General features: G+C 47.5%; 1 protein-coding gene across 3 annotated transcripts in view; it reads left to right on the top strand.

The window, feature by feature from the left end:
* Positions 1-24,454, top strand: part of YPEL1 (yippee like 1) — an 87,462-nt gene that overhangs the window by 2,484 nt on the left and 60,524 nt on the right. The window lies entirely within an intron of this gene.

Below are 24,454 nucleotides of genomic sequence, written 5' to 3'. Positions count from 1 at the left end.
AAAAAATAAACAAAGTTCAGACGCGTTAATTGGAGCCAGGTGTTTTTTGTTATCTTTTATGTGATGGAAAAGTTACAGGCGTTATCCTTACAAAAGCACCGCAAGAATAAAATTGCCTGAGTCCTTGTTTAGTGGGGTATACTTATTGTTTGTAATTTATCTTTGCATCTTGTGAATTTATCAGATATGATATCGAGGAAGATGGATAATATAAACAGTATGCATTGGTATGAATGTAACGTGTATTGTTAATGTTGAGAAGCATGCAGTTGCCTATAAAGATATCTTACTGTAGCAAAACCTAGAAAAACATTTACCTAGAAGACTGCCCATGAAAAGAATAGACCCTGGACTAAGTGCAGCAAGTGACAAAATTGGAAAGTAGAAGCATGATGCTAGATAATTGCAGATATTTTGGGGGCACTGTGCTAGATGTAGTGTGGCTCTCAGCACGATAATCGAATGGATAGCTTTTAAATATGCTGTTTCTGTTCTGCACATGCTCAACGTGCTTCAGAGCAGTGTTTGTTTACACATCCGGGAGCAATGTTAGATCCGCCCAGTCTGCTTTCTGATTGGCCAACAAGTTCAGCCCGCCCTTCAAGTAGCGTCAAGTAAACCTGGCAAGATGGTGAGTTCGTGGACCAATTTAGGAAAAAATTCTAAATCCAGTCTAGTGTTTGCGCATAAAAGATCAGGGTATGGTATTTCTTTGCTTCCGGTGAGGCATGCTTAATAAGCGTCTGATGTGCAAGTAAAGTTAATATTTTCTTTGCGCATAGAACGAAGATTAAACATTGATTTTAGGTAAATTACGAAAAGGTTATTAAGGCTCGGTTTTACCAGAGTAATATAATCTGTGTGATTGACGAAATTGATCTATTAAAGAACCATAATCACTCTCAAAATGCGGACAGCCTTTTTACATTTAATTTATATTTGAGAACCTGCTTTATCATAAACTTTGAAGCAGAGAACAGTCAACATAGTATCATAACCGAGGCAATATAGAAAGTAAGCATAAGAACAAAAAATACATTTGTATAAGAAAGCTCAGATCCAGTGCTTGTTTGACTGTTAAATGTGGTAAACCTTGGCATATTATAAGGCTTATAAACAGTATGTTCAAAGATCATTTAAATTACCATATGGCCCATCCAGTGTGCTCAGCTATCCCTGTCCACATTGTAGGGAGCTATTCCAGTTTTAGAAGCTTGACCGTTTGCTGAATATCATTGCTTTGCTAAGTCAGCTGTTTGCTTACTCATAAAGTTCTCCACTGTGGATAGATAACACACAAGATCCCAGCCTCTACCCACACCCCATGCCTTACTACCAAGCTTCATAATAATCTAGAGCAGTGATTCCCAACCTTTTTTGTTTGGTGTCACATCTAGAACATCAACTATTTCCTCTCTTCTTCCTTCGTCCCCATCCCATTGGCATCATCATCACCTTCTCCTTTCCTCCCCGTCCCTTGGTATTATCACCTTCTCCCTTCCCCCATCATAATCACTCTTCTCCCCTGGCATTATCATCATCTTCCTGTCTCTCTCCACCACCACCTGGAATCATCATCTTCCCTCTCCCACCATTTCTTTCCCTCCCCTCGCATTATCATCACCATCCTTCTCCTTCTACCCTCCCTCACCCCTGGAAGACCCTTTGCTCTCTACCTTCTCACCCTTGGCATCATACGATATGAAATTGCTGTGTTTTAGATATGATACTGTGAATCGTTGTGATGTAACTATGAACGACGGTATACAAAAACCTTTTAAATAAATAATTAAATCATCATCACCATCCTCCCTTTCCTTCTACCTCTCTCTCCTACCCCCCTGGTATTATCATCACATTCCTTCTCTCCCTCCATCACTTCTCCTAGCCCCTGGCATCATCATTACCACCTTCCTTATCCCTCTACCCCTCTCTCTCACTCCCTGGAATCATCACCACCTCTCCCTCCCCATCTTCTGCACTTCTCCCGCTATCAACATAATGCTTTTCCCTCTGCCCCTCTTCCCCAACTCTCTGCCATCAACTTACCTTTCTCTCCATCTCTCTCCCCCATCTCTCTCCCCCCATCCCCAGGCATCCTCATCACCTTTCCCCTCCACTCCTCTCCCTTACCTCCTGGCATCATTGCCTTCTCTCTCCACGTCCTCACCCCCGGAATCACCACCTTCCCTTCTATCCCTCCCCTTTTCTCTCACCCCTGGCATAATCGCTTTCCCTGTCCCTCCATCCCTCTCTCCCACCCTCAGGTGGCATCATCACCTTCTACCACCTCTTCCCCCTCTCATTTGCGTCATCATGACCTTCTCTATCTCTTTACCCCCTCACATCATCCTTACCTTCCATTTCCCTCCACCTGGCATCATCTCCTTCCCTGTGCCTCCACCCCTCTCCCTCACCTCTTGGCATCATGATCAACTTCCCTCTGTTTCCAGCTCCTGGCATCAACACCATCCTTCTCCCTCTTCTGTCCCTCACCCCTGGCGCATCATCATTAACTTCCCTCTCTCTCCACTCCCCATGCCAATCACCTTCTTTTCCCTTTCACTCCACCACTTGGAACTGCTTCTTATCTGCCCTCTCCTTCACCCCCTGGCATTATCACTTCTTTCTCCACTCCTCTCCCGCATCACCATCATCATCATCTTTCATCTCCCCCACCCCCTGTTGTCTCCTTCTCTTCCGTTTCCTCCCCCCCCCCCCCCCCCCCCCGGCATCACCATCCCTCAACCTCACTCAATGGCATCATCTTCTCTTTCCTCACCTCTTTTTGAAGTATCATCATCTTCCATGTCCCCCATTTCCTGGCATCATCAGCTTCCCTTCTCTCTCCCCCATACCCTGTGGCACATTCAGCTGACCCTTTCTCCACCCCCAATATTTGAGCAGCAAAGGAGCAGGCTTACCCCACTGCTGCTGCTTCCACCTTTGCCAGCTTTCCTCTGCAACCTGAACTGCACAGGGCCAGCAAGTCTCTCAAGCCTACAGAGCCCTGTGCAGTTTCCATTGCAGAGAGCCAGCAGAGGGAAAACAGGAGTAGCTGCTGGTGGGAGGACATCCTTTATGCCCAGAAGGAAAGGCAAAATAAAGACTCCATCCACGGCACAGTAGTGTGTCGCATTCACCATTTGAAAATGCTGATCTAGAAAGCAACAAACCTAAACAACTGACCTTCTAGTTCTGTGTGGCCTTGCTGGATAGTACCCAGCCACAGCAACTTGTTGGCACCAACATTGTTGTTTCCTAGGGAGTTGTAGTCTGCTTGTATGAACCTGGCTACTTCATGGCCTGCAGTAACTCTAGGCTTGGCTTCCTTTCTCCAACTTTTCTTTTGTCTTTACTTTGCTCATTGTCTCTGCAGTGAGAGAGTGAAAGGTGGTATGTTAGCATTACTGCAATCTCCCATCCCCATTCCTACTACTGTTTTAGACTATAATTGTAGAAAGGATCATTAGGTCTAATTAATTTGCTTACTCACGCTCCTGTTGATACACCACAGGGCCTGGTAAATCTCTAGCTCTCCCACCACTTCTTCATCACCAGTGATTCTCTGTGCATATGCCATGCTTTACTTTTTATTCTAACTGACACAGGCCAATACAGTACAGTGCACTCTTAACCCGCATTTGGCTGCACGTTTTCGACACGCTATTTTTACCCCTTATACAGTAAGGGGTAATAGCGCATCAAAAACGCGCGGCCAACCCCCTCGAAACTAATAGCGCCCGCAACATGCAAATGCATGTTGATGGCTCTATTAGTTATTCCCGTGCGATTCAGAAAGTAAAATGTGTAGCCAAGCCGCACTTCCTGTACGTATCCGGATCAGTCCAGACAGTGGGTTGAGCCTCCTTTCCAGCAGGTGGAGACAGACTAAAACTTGAAGGATGCCCTATATCAGGACAGAGCCTATCCTCTAACTCATCAGTATTCGTCTGTCTCCAGCAGGTGTAGCATCTCCCCTTCGGTTCTCTGCTGTAGGCTAGTCAGCCTTTTTCTTCTGTCTTTTTGTAGGCTCAAGCAAGTATTTCTTTCGGTTCTCGCTTGTTTTAAAAAAAAAAAAAAAAAGGGAAAGTTTGCCTTTTTTCTTAGTGATTTTTCCTTTTTCTCTGTGGGAGACGGCTCCGTCTCCCAGCTCTTGCCCTGCTCAGGGGGGTTTTGCCCCTTTTGCACCGCATAGCCTGAGTCCGTGGACGCTTCCAGGTGTGGGGACCGAGTCTCTCCGGGTCTCGTTCCCCCCCCATCTGGCTGCCGAGAGGGTTTTTGGAACCCGCTGCTGCGCTCAGTAACACAAAAAAAAAAAAGTTTTAAACTTTAAATAAGTTGCAGGTACTCACCTACCTCTAACTTATTAGCAGCAGTTGACCAGCATTTTTTCTTTTTCTGGTCAGAGCAGGCCTTGAACCGGCAGCCAGACAAGCAAGAGGCAGCAGGTTTCCCTCCTGCTCTCTCCTGCTATGCAGGCTGCCAATCAAAGCATTTTTTTTTTCTACTTTTTTTTCTTCACCCGCAGCTCGGCTATGTCCTGGCAGGCAGCCTGCCTCTCTTGTGGGCTGCCCTCCTCGCGTTTTTCGCAGCAGGGACTTTGTACTGCTTGCCTGCCGGGTGGGGAAGGTCCCTCCTCGGCAGGACAAGCAAATTTAGCCTGGGGCTCCACTCCTCCCGGTATGGCCAGGCCTTTCCCGGGAGGAGTGGAGCCGGGAACGGCCCGGGAACGGCGGCCATGTTGGATTTTTCATCGGGCCCAATTTCAGTGCTCCCTGGGGCTGGGGGGGCCAGAATTTTTTTTATTTAACCCCCGATTTGGCCCCCGCGGGTCCCCAGGAGGGGGGGGTCCTGACCCCTCTTCGCCCCGCCCCTCCCCCCCCCCCCCCCGGCAAATCCAGGGTCCCTTTTTCGGCGGATTTCGTCCTCCTCATGCATAAATCTTATTTAGCTAGCTTGCATGAGCAGGACAAAAGCCCCCCCTTGCCCCCCCCCCTGCCAAAAATCCCTCTCTCAGCGCCGTTGACCGCTGGACCGGCTGCGGAGCCCCAGGGGCCAGTTCGGGTGTGGGTGGTCCAGGGGGTTCCCCCCAACCCCCCCCCCGGTGTCTCCCGGGCCCTTGGACCCCGCCGCTTCCTCGGATTCGGCGGATGCCCCCACCTTAGAGGGGGCATCCACCCCCTCTAAGGAGGGGGCAATTGGAGCCCCTCCTCCCCTTTGTTCTGCAGGAGCTGGGTCTGGAAAGTCCTTCCGTGGATAATCTCATGGCCTTGCTGCCCAAGGATATGAATCTGGTCCTGGGGGGGCTCTGGACTCCGGCCTCGGCCTTTCCCTTCCACCCCATGCTCAAGCTCCTAATCCTGCGGGAATGGGAGGCCCCTGAGGGTGCGCTCTGGGTGGGGCGTGCGATGGATAAGCTCTATCCCCTCCCGGAGGAAGGTTTGGAGCTGCTGCGATATCCCGCTGTGGATTCGTATGTCTCTGCGGTGGCCAAACACACCAGATTCCGGTAGAAGGTTCCACGGCTCTGAAGGATCCACAGGATCGGAAGTTAGAGGCTCACTTGAAGCGCATCTTCGACGTTCTGGCCCTCGGGGTCCGGGCATCTTGTTGTAGCAGCCTCATGATGCGGGCAGGCCTTCAGTGGGTCCAACAGTTGCTCTCCGCCCGGGATCTTCCGCCAGGAGAGGCAGAGCAAGCCGAACGTCTGGAGGCCGTAACCGCCTACGTATCGGACGCCGTCTATGATCTGGTCAGTGTGCAGGCGAAGGCGATGGTTTCGGCGGTGGCTGCCCGGAGGCTCCTTTGGCTACGCCATTGGTCAGCTGATCAGTCGTCGAAGGCTCTGCTGGGCATGCTGCCCTTCAAAGGTAAGATGCTCTTTGGAGAGGATCTCGAGAAGATTATGGATTCCTTGGCTGATAACAAGGTCCATAAGCTTCGAGAGGACCGTCCTAAGTCTTCACGGTCCTTCGCGCCATCCCATTCTCGTTTCCGGGGCCAGCGTCTCTTCGCTTCTCGGGGGCGGGGCGGTTCAGCGAGAGGTTCTTCTCGTGCTCAGTCCTGGTCGCAGTCCTTTCGTGGCAGGCGGCCCTTTCGTGAGGGCCAGCCCGCGCGTGCCACCTCCAAACCTGCCACGCAATGAAGTTCAGCCGACTCATTCCTCGGTTCCTTACCTCGGCGGTCGCCTTTCCCTGTTCTTCGAGGAATGGGTCAAAATCACATCGGATCAGTGGGTCCTCGACATTATCAAAGACGGGTACGCTTTCGAGATTGTCAGGGAACTGCCGGATCTCTTTCTCTTCTTGCCTTGCGGATGGGCCAAGAGGGACGCGGTGGTCCAGACTCTCTCCAAACGTCTGGATTTGGGGGCGGTGGTCCCAGTTCCGGAAAGGGAGATTGGCGCCGGCCAGTATTCTATCTACTTCACCGTGCCCAAAAAGGATGGGTCCTTCCGCCCAATCCTGGACCTCAAGAGGGTCAATCGGGCCCTCAAGATTCCCCACTTCCACATGGAAACCCTGCGTGCGGTCATTGCGGCGGTCCGTCCAGGAGAGTTCCTTGCTTCCCTAGATCTCGCAGAAGCGTACTTCCATATTCCTATCCACCACGACTACCAGAAATATCTCCGATTCCACATCCTCAATCAGGACTTCCAATTTCGAGCTCTCCCCTTCGGCCTTGCGACCGCTCCCCGCACTTTCACAAAGGTCATGGTAGTGGTAGCGGCAGCTCTGCGCCGGGAGGGGATTCTCGTCCACCCCTATCTGGACGATTGGCTCAACAGGGCCAAGTCGGCGACTTCCTGTCAACGGGCGGTGGATCGCGTCCTGGAGCTCCTTGCCTCCCTCGGGTGGATAGTGAACTTTTCCAAGAGCAAGCTTCAGCCCTCCCAGGAGTTGGAATTCCTGGGAGCCCACTTCGACACCTGAGTAGGCAAGGTCTTCTTACCACGGGCGCGCGCCCTCAAGCTGATCGATCAGGTCCGGAATCTGATTGCACTACCTTCTCTGACAGCCTGGGATTATCTACAAGTCCTGGGATCCATGGCTTCCACCATCGACCTCGTCCCCTGGGCCTTTGCTCATATGTGTCCATTGCAGAAAGCTTTGCTATCCCGTTGGCAGCCAGTGTCGGAGCAGTTTCACATAGTTCTTCTGTTCTTGGACTCTACTGTCGACGAATTACAGTGATGGCTGTCTCTTCCTCATCTTCTGCAAGGGATGCCTCTGCGAGCTCCACAGTGGACAATAGTGACCACGGACGCCAGCCTGTTGGGCTGGGGTGCGGTCTGCCTTTCTCAAGCCACCCAGGGAACCTGGTCGCAGACTCAGTCTCGCTGGCACATCAATCGACTGGAAACCTTGGCGGTACACCTGGCTCTTCAGGAGTTCCTTCCCCTGATCCGCGGCAAGGCGGTGAGAGTCCTGTCCGACAACTCCACCACAGTGGCTAACATCAATCGCCAAGGGGGCACTCGCAGTCCCGTGGTAGCCTTAGAAGCCAGCCGTCTCCTCTCTTGGGCGGAGCGGCACTTACAGTGCCTTGCGGCCTCTCACATCGCGGGCAAGGAAAATGTTCAAGCCGACTTCCTCAGCCGTCAGTTGCTCGATCCGGGAGAGTGGGAGCTCTCGGACGCGGCCATGGCTCTGATAGTGGACAGGTGGGGTCCTCCTCACCTCGACCTCATGGCGACTCTGCACAACGCCAAGGCCAATCGGTTCTTCAGCCGCTGGAGGGAGCACGGCGCAGAGGGCGTGGATGCTCTGGCTCTACCTTGGCCAGCGGACGTCCTTCTGTACGTGTTTCCCCCGTGGCCACTGGTGGGGAAAGTTCTCAGGAGAATCGAACTCCACCGGGGACCGGTGATTCTTGTCGCTACCGAGTGGCCGCGAAGACCGTGGTTCGCGGATCTCATCAATCTAGCAGTGGATGGGCCCCTGCGCCTCGGTCATCTTCCTTGTCTCCTTCGACAGGGACCTGTATTTTTCGACCAGGCCGATCGCTTCTGTCTAGCGGCCTGGCTTTTGAACGGCGTCATCTGAGGCATAAGGGTTATAGGGAGGAGGTCATCTCCACCCTACTGTGAGCCCGAAAGCAGTCGACTTCTTTGGCATATGTGCGTATCTGGAAAGTTTTTGAGTCCGTGTGTGCGGAATCGGGTGTTCCGGCATGCTCCGCCTCGATCCCTCTGGTTCTTTCTTTTCTTCAGAAGGGTCTCTCCAAGGGCCTCTCCTTCAGTTCTCTACGCGTTCAAGTCTCTGCGCTCGGCTCTCTTCTGGGTCGGGTGGACGGTCATTCCTTAGCTGCTCACCTGGACGTGATTCGTTTCCTGAGATGTGATAGGCACCTTCCCCCCCCCCCCCCTCTCGTGCCACGTGTCCGTCGTGGAGTCTCAACCTGGTCCTTTGTGCTCTCTGTGCGGCTCCCTTTGAGCCTCTTCGCCACGCTACGCTAAAGGATCTAACTCTCAAGACTCTTTTTCTGGTTTCTATCTCCTCCGCTCACCGGATTTCCGAGCTCCAGGCACTGTCCTGTCGGGAGCCCTTTTTGCGCTTTTCTGATTCCGGGGTCTCTCTCAGGACGGTTCCTTCCTTCTTGCCTAAGGTTGTCTCCGCCTTCTATGTCAACCAGTCGGTAGAACTACCCGCGTTCTCTCCGGAGGAGGTTGCGGGTACGGCTGGTGGCGACCTTCGTCGGCTAGATGTCAAACGAGTCTTGCTCTGCCAATGACTTCCGCATATCGGACCATCTCTTCGTCCTCTGGAGTGGTCCCAACCGGGGTAAACAGGCTTCTAAGACCACGATTGCGTGCTGGTTGAAAGAAGCCATTTCCTCGGCATACCTTTGTCAAGGTCGTCTGCTGCTTGAGGGTCTGAAGGCCCATTCTCTACGTTCTCAGGCTACTTCGTGGGCGGAGAGTCAATTGATCTCTCCGCAGGAGATTTGCAGGGCCGCCACTTGGACGCCTCTGCATACTTTTGCTCGGCACTACCGTCTAGATGTGCACGCTCCGGTCTTCGGTTCCTTTGGGCGGCAAGTGCTTTGAGCGGGACTGTCTCGTTCCCACCCAGTTTAGGGAAGCTTTGGTACATCCCACTGTCTAGACTGATCCGGGTACGTACAGGAAAGGAAAATTAGTTCTTACCTGTTAATTTTCGTTCCTGTAGTACCACGGATCAGTCCAGACGCCCTTCCCTGTCTGTCCTTCTGTCCTCTTGAAGCTTGTTTTCTTGCAGGTTCGCAGATTTTCATATTTCACTCTGGGCAAGATTACTGAGCAATTACACCGGAAGCCTTGGTCGTTTTTTTATACCAAGTTTATGCAAGAGCGTATAGGTATACCATGTTTTCTACATTATTCTATATTTGCTCCGTTGAGCTTTATGGTTACTTGCTTGATCCTATTCTTGGGTTTGTTGTTTTCTGCTTTGACATACGTTATACTGAAGGGTTAGAGGATAGACTCTGTCCTGATATAGGGCATCCTTCAAGTTTTAGTCTGTCTACACCTGCTGGAAAGGAGGCTCAACCCACTGTCTGGACTGATCCGTGGTACTACAGGAACGAAAATTAACAGGTAAGAACTCATTTTCCTATTTTACTTTCAGAAATTAACGCCTGCCCAAAGGCTGGCGTTAATTTCTGCCGGCATCAGGAAAGTGTACAGAAAAGCAGAAAAAACTGCTTTTCTGTAGCGATATTAAGTCGGAGGCCCCAAAATAAAAAAAAATCAAAATTTAAAACAAAAAATTTAAATCGGCCGGCAGCCTGCGGGTTGAAAGATGGACACTCAATTATGCTGGCTTCCGTTTTACGAACCTGTGGCTGTCAGCGGGTTCGAGAACCGAAGCCAGTAAAATTTAGCGCCGGCTGTCAAACCCGCTGACAGTCGCCGCTCCTGTCAAAAAGGAGGCGCTAGGGACGCGCTAGTGTCCCTAGCACCTCTTTTTACCGTGGGCTCTCATTTGCATACTGGATTGCGCACCCAGGAGAGTGGGTGCTCGCCTTGGAGCACCGGCTCTCCCGTGAATTTTACTGTATCGGCCCGAGTGTTTGTTTCCACTACCTCTGGTGGAAGTCCACTCCATGCATCAACCACCCTTTCAGTACAGAAAGATTTTATGATGATGTTCCTGAGTCTATCATTGGAGTCTCATCCCTTGTCCTTTGATACTAGATTCTTTCTTCTGAAAAATATTTACAAGGGTTTATTTTTAATAATATTATGTGAGGCAGTATACTTTAAATTTACACTTATAAAAAGAGAAGAATAAGAGTGCCAATTTGGTAGATGCTAAAAGTCCTAATGAGGTTTCCCTTTTCACTGTTGATATGGAGCAAATAAATGCAGCGTAGCAGTGCTGTGGTATATCATTACAGATACAATTCAAACTGACTGGAATTTAGCTGATGTGAATATTCTAAAGGTTAATGACATGCAGAATATTTTTTGTATTCCAGCTTTGTGTCTCACATTTTAAATATTTTCAAATGTTTTCTGTAAACATCTTTGCAGTGTTCATCTATTTGTACATGTTGAAATGAGATCATATGACTAACAATTATAAGAGGCAGCATATTCGGTTATTTCTAGAAAATATGAATCTATTTTAGGGTTTGCTAAACCAAAATTATTATTATTTTTTTTTTATGTGGTATGGATAAAATTATGATATTTATAGGATAAGAAAAGTCTTGTTTGAGCTGTAAAGGAAACACATTGTTCTATTTTTCATAGGTTGTGATCCACATACTCATATTTATTATTGCAGGATATATTTTTTCTTTCTGAATATGAAGGTGTGTAAAAGGTTGGCCTTGTATTTTCAGTACAGTAGTATGAAACACATTTGGGATAAAGTACTGTAGGAATTTCCTGATTAAAAAATCTTTTGTTCCATATTTAGTCTTGCACCATTATAGGTATTGCAAGGATTTCAGTTACTGGTTCCTCTGTTGGCTAAGAGCAGGTCTTCTCCCATTCCTCCTATTGATTGTGTGAGAAGGTCTAAACTGGGTATTCCTGTTCATATTCTAGATCAGTCCAAACTCCTGGGTGGCTGCAGTCACCATCACCATGAATTTAGTGAATGTGCGTGGTGCTCCAAGAATTATGAACTTCTGGTGATCCTGCCTGATTGGGATATGCATATAAGCCTCTGTGAGGTCTAGGGACGCCAGGAACTCTGCCCTGCAAACTGCTGCAATGACAGAATGCAGCATTTCCATATGAAACCATGGCATCCTAAGGGCCGCATTCACCACCTTTAAATTCACAATGGGTCTGAATGGCCTCTCCTTTTTTGGGTCCATGAAATAAATAGAATACCGACCTTTCCCCCATTTCTCCCGGGGAACCAGCACTATCACCTCTAACTGCTGCAAGCGGTCCACCATGTCACAAAACGCCACTTAGCACGGGGAGCTCCAGGAGAGACTATGTAGGCTTCCCCCATCAAACAAGCAAATTCCAATGTGTAGCTGTCTCTTTTATCACTTCTAAGACTCCCTGGTCCATTGTGATTCTGGTCTATTCCTTATAAAAGTGGGCTAATCGCCCCCTGACAGCCGGAAGAGAAGAGCAGACTGGCCTCGCTTCATTGAGAAGACTTGGCCCTCCCTGGTTCCCTGACCAGAGGTATCTCAGATTGGTTTCCACCCACCTCGAAAGGACTGGGTCCTGTCTGCCGAAGGGCCTCTGTTTGGCCGATTTATCTTCTAAAGTCTCTCAAATGCAAATGGGCCATAAAGGATTTCTTTTCCCCCTTCGGCTTGTTCTCCGGCACCTTGTGCCCTTTGGACTCTCCCATATGCTTCACCAGCTGCTTTTAATCCTCCCCGAACAACAGTTTGCCATTGAACGGAAGGGCCCCTAAGTGGGACTTTTGAGCAAACATCTTAACCGTATCAGCCATCTGGCCAAAACCACTGACATAATTCTGAATGACATCCTAATCAAGCCATATAACACATCCTTCACATAGGCTACTGCTGCGTCTAAGTGCTCTGCCTGCTTTGTGGAGGATGATGAAGGCGTCTCCTTCTCCTGCAATTGCTGAACCCTGTGCAAATAAGCTCTTTGCATAAAACTGCTGCATACAGCAGCCTGTATACACAAGGCAAAAACCTAAAAAATCCTCTTGAGGTAAACTTCCAGCTTTTGTACTGGCAGATCCTACCACCGGAATGGTGGTTTTCTTGGGTACCACCGAGACTGAAGCATCAACCTTTGGAATCAACAGCTAGGGTGTCTCCTCTGGCAACAGGTACAACCTCGCCATTGCCCTTCCAACTTTCAGACCGGTCTCCTGGGTGTCCCACTCCCTGATGAACTTCTTTACCGACTTGTGTAAGGGAGAAGCCTTAGCTGGATCTCTCAAGCCATCCATGACTGGGTTCACTCCGTCCTGGTCATCCTTCCTGCAGAGGTTTTATACCTAACTGATTAAGCATGTGTGGAATCGAGGGCCACGACCCTTGCAAAATAAACTGACCACATTAGGGTCATCTTCTTCGGCCACTGGCACCTCCTCAGGATTCAGATCAAACAAGTCCTGTGTGGACTACGCCCCCTGGGGGACCCATCTTGAAGGACCAGTCTCGTCTTTGGAGCCCTCAGATTCCTTGATGGAGCCCTGTGCTGCCCAGCCAAACTGAGCACCTTCCGGATATTAGCCGATGCCTTCTTGCTGGTCACCTTCGGCCATTTTGCAGGCCATGAGCCACTTTGCAGTTGACCCTGGGTAAAAGAGCACTTCTCCTTGCTGTCTTTCTAGCCAGATAGGCTCTGTAGAGAAGTAACAAAAAATCAAAGGAAAAGGCCTGAGAATCCTCCCGCATCAAGGCTTCTGTTCTCAGAGGCTTCCTGCCTCTCCGGGGGACTCTGCAAGGCCAGTGCTAAGGAAGAACGGCAATCCCTTGCCTTCCTGGAACTTCATGTGCTGCAGCAAATGCACCCAAGATAGCTGCTGTTCCCATGCTCACAAGAAAAAAACCTGCGGCAGCTCCCAATGAGCATGATGGTCTCTTACACGCCAAATCAGAGTGTGCACTATTATATGCAGAAACTGTACGCGCCAAAATGGAGTATGCACCATCTGAGCTGCCTTCTTCCCCAGAGATACAGCACATGCACAAATCCACGCGGCTAGTTTCTAGTTTATTAGGTTTTATATACCGTTGTATTGAAAAGTCCATCACGACGGTTTACAATAATAAGAAATAAAATACAATAGATTGTCAATAAGAACACAATAGTAAAAGAAACATAGTTCTAAAATTAAAAAGTTAAAATAGCTAGCACAAGTAGAATATAAAATTTAAAAAACTTCAAGATAAAATTAAGTACATTAAGATAATTAAAAATATGTATCCCTGCACAAGCAGCAGGCCTTGCCTCGATCCTTGGCCAGTATCATGTGTGTCCCACAAGCCTGCCTCCTTGCTGTGGCAATTTTATCAATGATGGGACCCCCAGTTACTGCCAGCTCTCACCTTTTGTCTGGTGTGATCACCGATCACTCACAGGGCCCCTCCGGAGTCTAAAATCCCTCTTCAAGCCTCCTGACAGGCTTTTTTTTTTTTTTTTTAATTTTACAGATAAAAATAAATTAGAGTACTTTCCTGAGTGCTGTAGAGTGGCTGCTGGTTTCCAGGGAATTGAGGGAACTGAACCACCAGCTAATTTAAACCTCCTCAGTGTTCAGGGACAAGACAAACCAAGGGTCACCAACTCCCTGCTCGTCCACCTCAACCAGGAAGGATGGCTCCCATCAGGGACCTAACAAACCCCTAGGAGGAAGCTACTATTGATCTCTTTATTCATTTTTTTTTTTTTGTTCACGCTAGACTGCAAGTTCTACACCTCTACCATCTGCAGGAGACCGAGAAATACTGAGGAACTGCAGGTGGCATATAAGTTATGGCAGTGTCAGAGAAACTTTTCTGTCTCCATCTGCTTTGAGGGAGGCAAAACCCAGGAGTCTGGACTGATCTGTGGTATTCCAGGAACAAAAATTAGCAGGTAAGAACCAGTTTTCCTTTATTGTTGTATGAAGTAAATTTGAAACACAGGTCAAAACATGCCGAACAAAGAGCTGCCAAAAGAGCTGTGTAATAAGGTTATTCAAATCTACAGATTGGAGGAAGGATGTAAGAAAATTTCAATGTGTTTGAATATCCCTTGAGGGGCAGTTAGGTTCATCATTGTAAACTGGAAACAGTTTGCGGCAGTGTCTCTGTGGTGCCAATCAGGCCATCCCTCCAAAGCTGTGGGTTAAGGAAACTACTGCAGAAGGTTACCATGAAGTCTAAGATTACTTTAAGTGAACTACAGAAGTGTCTGGCTGAGACTGGGGAAAATGTTGAATGTTAAACAATTTCAAGATTTCTCCATAAACATGGCCTATATGGGAGGGTGGGAAGCCACTGATGAAGAAAAGCTATATGATGTGCCACATAGCATGTGCAAAGAATCAGTGAATGCATCTGGGAGGTGTTTGGCACTGTTGCTGGTTAAGAGGTAACCCCCTGAGCAGGAACAGGCTGGACCTTGGACAGAACTGATTAGATAACAGGATCTTCTGCCTGACTGGTCACCCCTCCCCTTCAGGTTCTGGTGGCCAGGAGAACTTTGCAGGTGGTACACACAGGGATAGAAAAGCACCCACAAAAGACAGCTAGCTGCGGGAACAGGCAGGCCGATGCAATACCGTGTGCTGCAGCCAGTGCTCAGCTAAACATGTGATTGGACGTAAGTTTTGGATGTGAGTCCATAACCCCTGATGCAAAATGGGGATTAGCGCTTCCAAAACGTGTTTCCAGTTGAGCACATGACTAATAGCATTCTTCATATGTAAAGTACATATAGATGAGGCTATTAGCTAATCCCTGCAATGCAAAAAATTTCTCACGCGGCCAATGTGCCCTTGCAACACGGCAAATGGTACACCACCCCAGGGCCGACATAAAGGTCTGCCGCACTCAAAGGCTCATTGTAAAAAAAACAAAATTCCTGTTTTCTGTGATCCCTCCTGCTAGTAGTACAGTATTGTGATACTAAGTAGGAGGGACCATAGAAAGTGGAATTGTGAAAATAATTTGCAAAAATAAAAATTTCTTGGTGCCCAGAATACACTCAAAATATACCTGGTCCAGGCCGTATATATAGTGGGTGTATATTGTGCCAGTGGCAGGAGAAAACAGAAGCTCGTATTGAGTATCCATTTCCTAACCTGCACCAACAGCCACCTTTCCTGGGCGCCCGATGCCGAGGAGGCGCTAGGGACGCACAATTTTCCCCGTGCCTCCTTTTTACATCAGTAGCTAACTTTAATATTAAATCGGGCACCCAGGAGAGGTGGATCGGCGCAAATTAGGAGAGCGGGCATTCGATCATGAGCATCTATTTTACATGCAACAATTATTGCATCGGCCTGAGAGACAGGTGCCCACAAACAAGCACAGAAAAGAAAGTGCACCTCAAAATAGGAACAGACAGACAAGACAAGAACAAGGCTAAAACAAAGGCCAACACAGGGCTAGAGCAAGTACCAAACTAGGGCCAAATAGACACAAAAAAACAAGCAAACAATACAGACAAGTCAAGAAAGCCACTAAACTGGGGCCTTACTATAGAGTAAGGATGACGTCAATGCTACAGGAACTACGAGGTCACAACAAGGAGCACGAATAGCACCAAGCTGAGGGAATGGGGAAAGCCTCTGTCCTGTGGCAGTGCTGGAGCATGGCTGCCAGCATGATCTCCAAGTCATAGGGCTTGGAGGTTTGAGCAGGTTGGAAAATGGCCCACTGAGGGCCTCTGCTGGCAGGAGGGCAGCACTGCACACAATAACATCACAGGAGGTGGTTTTGTGGTTTGATGGAGTTTAGTTTGTGCATTGCTACAGCTTGGAACTTTGTCCATTCCTGGCTGTGTGCAATGCACAAAACATTTCTCTTGCTAGCAGTCCCATTGGGAGTCTGTGTGACCTGTTGCCCATCTTCCCCATCCCTTGTAGTAACTACTCTGATGGTGCTAGTGGCCCTCCACGATAACCCCCTTGTGAGCCAAAAAGGTTAAGCTGTGGAGCTTAAGCCCTCCACACCCCACTCACCCTAAATGTTACTATCATACTTGGGGTCCCTCTGCTCCTCCTGTCTCTCCTTTAGCCCCTCCCCCCATAACATTCTGCATAGATGGGGGGGGGGGGGCCTTCTGGGGACAGGAGTGATGTCCACTCGCTTGTACCTCACTGGCATTTTCTGGGGTTGATTAGCTAACCCCAATCACTCCAGAAGACTTTGCCCCAGCTGTAGGATAAATTCGAGGGTGCTGTTGAGAAGGTCCCAAATATGACAGTAACTATTATGGGTGGGGGACCCGCAAAGAAGCAGGCTTAAGCCCATGGCATTTTTTTTTTTCAAAAGTTCTATTGATTGATATGACATATAATACGTTACAGTATCTATAACCAGTACTATATATAATAAACACCACATTTTGAATATAAACCCACAATTGGGCTTGGGGGTCAAGGTGGGGGCCACTAGCACCACCAGTGGGTACTGTGGGGGAGCAGTCTGGAAGAGGAATGATGGAACATGCAGTTCCTTTAAACTCGTGAGGTGGTCACGTGATATGGGACTCCCCTGGCCAGATTTAAGAGTGAGGCACCTATAGGCAGTACACAAAGGGTACTCTAAAATCAAAGAGCAGCAGGAGTCGTCACAATTTGTGGGCATCTTCAGAAATTGACACCCTAGGCATGTGCCTATGCCTAAATCTGGCTCTAGCTGGAGGCACAAAAAATAACTACACCTCCTCTTCTATTGCCAAAATGGGCCCTCCATGCCTTTTTCGCATGCCTGTTTTCACAAAATTGATCAGTAATGTGCTACTTTGCCTGTTTTTTCATTGCAGCATCTCATCCTTGGGCAATTTCAGACATGTAGCCAATTATGTAAAAATTTGCACAAAATGCTCATATTGGGGCGGATTTTAAAAGGGTTAAGTGTCTATATTACGCGCATAACCCTGAAAACCCACTCCTGTGCGCGCCGAGCCTATTTTGCATAGCCCTGGGTCATGCGTATGTCCCAGGGCTTGAAAAAAGGGGCGGGACCAAGGCCTCCAGCACAGCGGCTGTGCCGGGGGATCACACCCAGGCACTTGGCCAGCGCGCGCAACCTACACCTGCCCAGAGGCAGGCGCAACTTTTAAAATAAAGGTGGGTTGATTTAGGTAGGGCTGGAGGCGGGTTAGGGAGGGGAAGGTGGGGGGGGGAGGCGGAGGGAACGGGGAAAGCCATCGGGGCTCCCCTAGGGCTCGGCGCGCGCAAGGTGCACAAGTGTGCACCCCCTTGTGTGCACCGACCCCCGGATTTTATAACATGCATGCGGCTGCGCGCGCATGTTATAAAATCTGTGCCCGCGTGTAGCTACTAAAATTTGGCCCATTCTATCAACCATTTCAAATAATTGCTTTCTTATCCAATAAAAAGAAAAATGTTTTAAGCTCTTCTGTAATTGCGAGCCCAGTAACTCCATAATTTGTGTTTATGAACCTTTAAGTATAGAATGTATTTTCCCAGCTACTACCAATAACAATGGTAAATTTTTCTTTTGGGATTGATGAAATCTTGGATCATATTGAGGGCTAGGGCAATGATATATATATTTTGATTATATTCCAGTCATAAATATTTGTGGAAATTATTTGTGAGTTTTTGTTACAAGCTTTTGATATCTTATTTGGTTTGGAATTGTTAATTTTATGATTTTTGCTTTTTCAATTCAAGTATGTAACTTGAAAAATTTATGTAAAAATGAATAAATAAAGAATAAAAAAAAAAAAAATTGGCCCATTTGTTTTTGTGGATGTGTAAGATGTTTTGCAAAATATTTTGCGCAAACACAGACCGATGCAATACCGAGGGCTATGGCCAGCGCACAGCTCAGCAAGCGATTAGACCCATTCCATAGCCCCATATGCAAAACAGGGATTATCGCATCCAAAACGCACATCCAATCAAGCATGTAGCTAATAGCACTCATCACATGTAAATTAATGTTCATGAGGCTATTAGCTATTACCCCCCAATACAAAACAAAATGTGCGCTCAATGTGCACATTTTTTTTTTTTCCAAAGCAATTTTATTGGGGGACACAGAGAATACAACAAGAAACTCCAACAAAGCATAGGAACATGCCACCCAAGTTTTCAACTTATAACAGCCACTAGTCGTGTTCCCCCCCCCCCCCCCCCCCCCCCCCCCCAGTTTTGTAGAGAATCTCACACTTTAGTTGGTTTTTTTTTTTTTTTTAAAATGTGCACATTTTTAATCTAAAAGATTAACGCCTGCCCCGGAGCAGGCATTCTTGAGGAGCTCCAAAAGTTTACAAAAAAGCAGAAAAAAAAGTGTGCTGGTGGTCAGGTTAGGAAAATGGATGCTCAATTAATGAACGTCCCATTTTCATAACCTGTGGCTGTGCTCGGGTTAGGAAAATGGATGCTCATAAAATTGAGCATCTTTTTTCCTAACCCACTGACAGCCACCTCTCCTGGGCGCCTGTTGCTGAGGGGGTGCTAGGAATGCAAAATTTTCCCTAGCATCTCCTTTTTACTGTAGCAGCCCATTTTAATATTAAATTGGGTGCCCTGGAGAGGTGGATCGGCGCACGTTAAAGAGAACGGGCGCTTAATCATGAGCTTCCGTTTAACGTGTCAATATTGCAATGGCCTGCTGATTTGCAAAAACATTTTGTTCTTTCAGAGGATGATGGACTAATGGCATCAGGTTCAAAACATTAATTTGGAGTGCTTCACAATCTTCAATATTTTAATATATTGAATATTAATAGCACATAAGCTTTTGAAAGTAATACAGATTTATAGAAAAAAAAAATCCCCTAAAAGATACAGAAGTAGTTACGATAGAGAGGAATCTGCAGATGTCAAATTGTGTCCTTTTAATCTTAAAGATCAAAGTATTAGGCTTCAAGTTTATTAATATCACAGTCCCTTTTATCAGAGAAAAATTAAAGGGGGAGAGGACAAGGAAATATGATATACTGATAGAATTTTCCCTGTTCAGTTGTTTCTATACTATACCCAGAGGCAACAGCAAGCTTGATCTATGGTTTCTTATCGTAGCCTGTAACAAAAACAACCCAGAGGGATTGTGAGTTGCAGAGATTTAGCAATCAGTTTCTTTTGTTCCAGTCTGGATCATTATGCCCTTGCTGTGTACATATGGTCTGGAGATCTTGTTTGGAAGAGATTGGGCTGGCTCAGTGATGCTGACAAGTTGACATTTTTTAACTTACCACAAAGCAGAATAGGACATCACAGTATCAGCTTGTCCTCTGAAATTCTACTTTAGCAGGTGTTATAGTCGCAAAGATTATTCTGTAATTCTGGAAATGAAAAAATGCTTTAATATTGATCTGTGAATCAGACTGTAAATATATTTCTTTACTTCCAATTTTGCTTAGAACAGCTTAAATTCTAGCATCAGTGTGCATGTAGCAGATCGGATATTTTTGATGTCACACGCTACTCTGTGTCACGCCTACATTGAAACTTCTTGGGCATCATCAGTGCTTCGAGTACAATATTTGGAAATTTTGCTAAGTTTTCAATTTTTCCACCGCTGGACTTAAGGGAAAAAAGTTAGTCCCCCCTCCCCCCCCCCCCCCCCCCCCCCCCCCCCCCCCCCCCCCCACGGCCTTCACATCTCTAAACATGCAAAAGATTATCAAATCAAAACAGAAAACTCATATATTGGATCATAATATGTTGCCATAGCTCAGCTGTCATGCCCCCAGCCTATAAAACTGTTTTGTGTATAGAATATCATATGGTGCTTTTGACTATAATATGAAATTTATAATAAATTTTGCACAAGTGCATACAGGGAACGGCAAATTCACCACATTTAGGAATTGATTCTCCAGGTTGACCCTTTGTATTCTGACATACTTAGATTATTAATAAGGTAAGGCTTTGGAGGAAAAACAGAAAAATACAATTTTTCTGGGTTTTGTTTTTTTTTCCATAGAAAACTCCAAAACAGGCTACTCTCTCCACCTCTTTATCTCACAGTTAGTCAGATGCAAGCACAAAGGTGAGATGGCCTATAGTTGAGAACCAAAAGGATAATAGAGCAAACAGACTTTTCCCGTTGATAGAATGGCTGAATTAGCCATGCTGTCATGGGAACTGTCAATCAGGACCCGGGAGGCAGAGCTTTTCCAAGCAGAGGTTAGAGTTTTGTACCCTCTGCGGCTACGCGTGTGTTCCCGCGCAGGAAAGTAACAGATTCTGCTCGGTCTGTTTTTTCCATGCGCTGGATCGCACGCGGAGCTTTTCTTCCCTTAGAAAGAAATTTTTGGTATGAGAAGGAATATCTAAAAAACAGAGTAGGCCATCAGGATTCAAGCCCTGCTCATGCCCAAACACATTCAGGCCGAATGTCTCAGCGGGCCCAGTGGCAACGTGCCCGAAAAATCCAGGACTTTCGAAGTAGCAGGGGGAGGGTCCTACGCCTCCTCACTGGGGCCATCAAAAAATCAAACCCCAGCTGTGAGGAGAGCGTTATCCTTGGACCATAAAATCTCCAGGCCTGGAGAATTGGGGGTAACTGTGAGTACAAAACACTCCCACGACAAGTCAAAGGGGAGTCGAGATTCGCTGATGAAAGCGACTCTGAGTGGCAACCAGGTATCTGGCCCGCAGTCATTGTCAAAAGGGCAAAAATCAAGTGTTTCGATGCTGAGACTGACGCAGCAAATGCCAGTACTGGCGCACGATGCGCCAGCGTCACGATACCGAGAACAGTCGAAGCAGAAGCATGACAAGCCGATGCCGACGCATCACAGCCGGCACATCATGCATCGAAACTGATGCTCTCTGCGCCGAAGCAGCTGCAGTCGACGCCGAAGGCAGTGCTCTCTGCGCCTAAGCCAATGCACTGAGCGCCGGAAAGGGCACGACAGACGCCGGATCCAACAAAACAGCTATCCAAACCGGCGCAACCGGTGCCTAATCCGGAGCAACCATCCCATCAAGCACAAGAACAGACACACTTGGCGCGAAAATGTACACACTCATCGCCGCACTCCACCTCAAGGGAGACAACACAGACGCATGCTTAAGGATCCATGTCATTAACACAGGACTAGGATAGGGAAATGTCGATGCAAATCGTCAACTGAAGAGTCTAGCCATTATAGTAAACATTCTACGAATTCTGGAGGGAATCACCACTGACATACTAAGCGCAAGCATGACTGGGAAGGCAGAAGGACACATAGATTTGAATGAGATCTTTCTGATTCTACTTCTTCTCACCACGCACAAACTTCAAGGCCCACCTCCACCTCTGAAGCAGATGTAGTAAGAATCCCTTCTCCTGCCTCTTCCTATTTACTCTTGGTGGTATTGCTGCAGTCACATACACAACCATGGTATGAGGAAAATCCTCAACCATTACCTAAGAAGATGAAGGAAGGACAACAGATACCGCTTTCAAGATCGAGATCTTTGCTTCCAGACCCTGACTTACGAGGCTCATCAACACCTCCATCAAATACTCCACGTCCACGAAGGCCGCCCTTAGCGCAACAAGTTTTTTCTAATTTGTCTGAGGCATTGTCAGGGTTCTTTGACTCCCTTCAATCATCGTTTAGGTTGCCCCACGCATCCTCCTCCAGTTCTGAACTACAACAGGACTCTGAGGAAAGGCCTGGCGAACCCTCACAGTCACCAAGACAGTCTCTACATACATCACCAGTTCATGAACCACCGTCGCCCGGGGACTCGCCTTCCCTTCCCTCCTCACCATCTTCTTCCACAGAGTACCCATCAGACCCGCCAGAGCAATCACAGGAACCATATTCACCACCCAAAGACTTATCGTACCCAAAAGTTTGGATAAACTTGGGGCTATCTTACCCCTAGACGTCCAAAAACTTCCCGACCCAAGGTCAGAAACAATCAGACTTTTAAAAATTTTCGATGCTCCAGGGGAACCAACATCACTCCCCCCACAAGAAGTGTTGGATAATGTCCTCTGAAAATCTTGGGAAACTCCACACTCACTTTCGGTGGTATCACGGAAAACTGATCTGAAATTCCGCATGCCTAAGTATGTGGCAATTGTGGCATTACACCTTGCCACAATTGCCACATACATCTATAGTGGTTGAATCTGCTATGCAGTGGTCTAAAAAAATCGAAAACGCATGCTTCTTACCCACCGGGACAGGATAATCGTTCTCTAGACAAATTCGCGAGGAAGATATATCAAAACTCCATGTTAGCCACTTGTATTCAGTTTCACCAATTTTACATGATACAATACATGTATGAGTGCATCCAAGTGACAAAAGGACTGCTAACCTCCACCACGGAGCTGATTCCACCTCCACTCCAGGACATGGAGGAGTGCTCTCGACATCTCCTAAGACCTGTTTATGAAGGTTTCGAAACTTCCTCTAGAGCTTCCGCTACGGCCATTGCAGCTCGTAGGATAGTGTGGCTCCAAGCTAGTGCTATCCGAGAGGACCTGCACGACAAGCTCGCCAACTTACTGTGTACTGGAGACAATTTATTTGGAGAGTGATTCCATGACACAGTTACTAAGCTCAAGAAACAAGCTGTAGCTGTCCAGTCTTTAACGACCCCCATCTACGTTTTCGTCCTCCCGATGATACTTCGGGAATTCTCGACGTCAGCAATTTTCACGTTGCCCTTACCATTCCTTTCAACCATATAGGATCCCGTCATACCAACGACCTCAAACACAACAGCATCAACCACAAAATAGAAGAGGCAAACCAAGGAACCAAAGGCAGCAGGGCCAGCAACCTGCAGCCCCCATCAAATCGACGCAATCTTTTTAAACATATAGCCACCACTACTACCTCAAGCACCCCCGGAAAGAATTACACATCATCTCCCAGCTTGGGAAGCTATAACATCCGATCGCTGGTTTCTCGATATAGTAAAACAAGGCATCAGCTTCAATTTACAGCAAAACCACTTCTCCCTCACCTCTGGGTTCGGTCGCCACAAAAGTTTCATCCTCAACTCGGAGAGGAAGTAGCCTCACTCCTACAACAGCGGGCAATCCGAGTTGTTCCACTGACAGCTCGAAACACAGGCTTCTATTCCCCATATTTCCTCATTCCCAAGAAATCCGGTGGCCTCTGCCCAATTCTGGATCTCTGAGACTTGAACAAAACCTAGTCAGAGAAATTCAAAATGGTGTCCCTAAAATCCATTCTACTGCTCCTGCAACCCAACAATTGGATGTGCTCAATAGACTTGAAGGATGCCTACACCCATATTCCTATCCATCCATCCTCGTGGCACTACCTATGCTTTCGATACAAGCATCAGCATTACCAATACAAAGTTCTTCCCTTTGGTCTCTCGGCAGCACCCAGAGTTTTCACCAAATGTATGATAGTAGTGGTGGCTCACCTCGTCAAAAAGGAATGACAATCTTTCCATATCTGGAAGCTTGTCGAGCATCTTCGACAAGTAATCAACTGCTTGCAAAACTTGGGACTAATGATCAATTACGGGAAATTGAATTTGAAACCAACTCAAATCCTACACTTCATTGGCGCTCCTCTGGACACCACACACAACAGAGCGTACCTGCCGGAGGATAGGAAACAGGAGATGTAGACTCCTACACGCTCTCCTCCACACACACAAACCTACAGCAAGACAAGTCTTGACAGTCTGAGGTCATATGGCAGCAGCCATCTTCACAGAACCAACACCAGACTACATATGCGTCATCTGTAGTGGGGCTTGAAACGGCAATTGAAACAACACTCGCAACCGTTGATGGCACGCCTGACACTTACCTCAGAAATGAGGAGGGATATAAGTTGGTGGCTCAAGGGATCCACGATATCCAAGGGAGCATTGTTCAGCCCCCCCCCCCCCCCCCCCACACACACACAATGCAGTACTTACCACGGATACATTTCGCAAGGGTTGGGGAGCTCATTTAGACTTTCTCGAAACACAAGGTCTATGGTCCACTTGAGAACAAAACTTGTAGATAAACTTGATGGAACTCAGAGCAATTCGGAACGCTCTACAAGTATTTCAAAGTCACCTACAGGGACATAGAGTGATGATCTATACGGACAACCAAGTGGCAATGTTTTATATAAACAAACAAGGAGGGTCTGGTTCATGGTCCCTATGCCAGGAAGCCCTACGGATCTTCCAGCTAGCACATCAAAATTCCATTCATCTACAAGCCACTTACTTGCCGGGAATAGCCAATACCAGAGCGGACAGACTAAGTCGAGTGTTTTATCCTCACGAATGGTCACTCAATCACCAAGTAGCTCAAGGAATATTTCTGCAATGGGGAATCCCAACGATAGACCTCTTTGCAACAGAAATGAACGCGCAGG

This window comes from Rhinatrema bivittatum, chromosome 11 (assembly GCF_901001135.1).
Source record: "Rhinatrema bivittatum chromosome 11, aRhiBiv1.1, whole genome shotgun sequence".
NCBI classification, from domain to species: domain Eukaryota; kingdom Metazoa; phylum Chordata; class Amphibia; order Gymnophiona; family Rhinatrematidae; genus Rhinatrema; species Rhinatrema bivittatum.
Note: the sequence above shows the minus strand (reverse complement) of the source record. Positions and strands in the feature narration are given on the sequence as shown.